Below are 2,402 nucleotides of genomic sequence, written 5' to 3'. Positions count from 1 at the left end.
TGGTTGTCTGTCATAAGTTTCTGTATGTCTCCTCTGCTCCCTCTTTGAGATACTACATAATTTCTGTAACCAGCCATCTCTTGGGCATTTAGGAGTGTCCAGTATTTGTTGCTATTATAGTGACATAGCAATACTTCTGTCCACATGTTGGAGGATTCATCCCTGGCTTTTAGTTGGATGAAGCGGGCTGTTTTGGAACATTGCGGGAGACAGCTGCAGAGAGGAGGAACTGCAGACCAGATGACTGAATTTTCAGTGGTTGCTGTGCCAGGTATAAGGTTAAGTGTAGGTATAAGGTTGGACTGAACCAAGCAGTGGGATTGGGGCCAGGGCTGGATTGAAGAGACCTCCATGAGAGAATTGCTGGGACTTAATGAGGAAGAGGAGGGATTATGCGCAGGGGTTTCCATTGGACATCAGGTCTCGATATAAGTTTCCCATAGAAACAAGACTGGTTAAATAATGTTATTTATAGGTATTGTTGGTGCAGCACATTATAAATAATTGGGTGCTGGTGGACCAGCTGGGAAACCTAGCCACTATGGGTGTGTTTCTGTAGAGAAATACATAGTGAATGGTAAACCTGTGAATTTGAAAGTGGGCTTTTAGAACATGATTTCTTCCTGAATTGGGGACAGCTTTGGAGAAGGCCCTAGTGAAAGAGAAACAATTCTCAATTGTTGTTGCTCGCTCTATCCCCATCCTTCAGGTCCTTCCGAGCTTAAACATCATTGCATCAAGGAGAGGCCTTTATAGATCTGAAGGTGAGGTAGAATGTCTCCCAGATGGTCCACTGGCACCGTCTCTGCTTTATGATGTCATCACACCCATAGTCATGTTTCGTGTCTCTCCTGTGGTCTGTTAGCACACCTTACCATGGTTGTAGGCCCAGCACTTAGCACAGCGCCTGCCTTGTACAGGTGCTTGTCTGTTGTTGCACTCACCTGAAAGGTGGACTGGGTAACGGGTTGAGGAGGAACTTGGCCTGCTTAGGGAGAGAGCTAATAGCCTGGTCTCCCGGGAGCTCCAAAGGGTTTTTTGTTGCTTATACAGGGGAATCATAGTCTCCTGAAAGAAGATATTAGAGGAGGTTGGAGATATTAGCAAGAATGGATTCAAAATTGAGATACTTTTTAAAAAGCAGTTAAACAACTTCTGTCTTACAGTGTGTACTTATCTGAGCATGGGTGTGAATACTTAGGGTGATTTGGGCAAAGGAGACTCAGTGTAGACTAAAGGCAGCAAGAACAATTGGGAAGAGTAACTGAAGGTGTGCGTTTAACTTTTTCTCCCTCAAGCAGTTCCCCTATGGCCTGCCCAAATGCATATGCACTGAGAAAGGAGAAACTTCTGCCAAGTCACTGTCATCCAAGCCAGAGTGACCCACAGGGAGTGCAGAATTGAATTTAGGTACAAGGCTTAAGGATCCCTTAGGAACTGCCCACTAAGCTCGATTTGTCCCTTGATGCCTTACGCTGACCCAGATGAATTTGATCCTTCTCTTCTCTCTGCCAGTGTGTTGGCCTTTTCCTGAGGGCTGACACGGTGAGTGTCCCTGTTAATTAAGGGCAGTCACGGTTAGCCTAAGGGACATGTGGATGTTGATGGTAACTGTTCGAGAGAAGAGCAGTAAACCTGGCTCTGAGGATGTAAGATGCGGCTGTCCCCACGGCAGGCCCTTGTCACCTGGAGGGAAGGGTTTGAACTTTCCTGATCCCTTCCATTTCTTTGATAACCAAAAGGACTCTGGTTAACTTCATCCAAAGGAACTTTATTGGAAGGAAATAGAACACCTCATAGATTCCAAGGGTCTACTGAAAAAGCTGACATGGAAAGGAACCCACAAGTTCAGGTGGCAGGAATGGGTCTTACCCCATCTGCTGGCTGTCAGCTCCACCTTGAGTTTGTGCTTCCATCTTTCCTATTAGGACTCAACTCCCAGTCTTACTGGCCTAGCTTGGACTGTGTGCTTCCCCTTGGCTAGGAATTCAGGGGAAACCATTAATGACAGTCCCATTAACACTGCCTGTAATGGGGAACAGGTAATTTTTTTTCCAAAAGCAAATCAAAGTGCTCTTGTTTCCTAAGAAGCGGGCAGTAGATGCTGAATGCCTGTACCACCCTTGCTGGCCCACTAGCACACGTTAACCACATGCGTGGCTTCCTGAAGGAGCCTCTGGCTTTGCCTCATTCCAACCCGGGAACAAGATAGCATTTCCTCCCATCTCACTCAAGCTCATGTGCAGAGCAGGAGAAAGCAGGGTAGATTTTGCTGAAGATTGGGGGTGTGGGGGAAGGAGGAGTGGAGAGGTTGACATTGAACATCACAGGGAAAGAGACTCCTGCACTTGAGAGCAGGGGTCATGTGTGTCCACCCATCACATCCCCACTACCTAGCACCC

This window comes from Cnephaeus nilssonii (genome assembly GCF_951640355.1).
Source record: "Cnephaeus nilssonii genome assembly, chromosome: 18".
Lineage (NCBI taxonomy): Eukaryota > Metazoa > Chordata > Mammalia > Chiroptera > Vespertilionidae > Cnephaeus > Cnephaeus nilssonii.
This window is presented reverse-complemented; position numbering follows the sequence as displayed.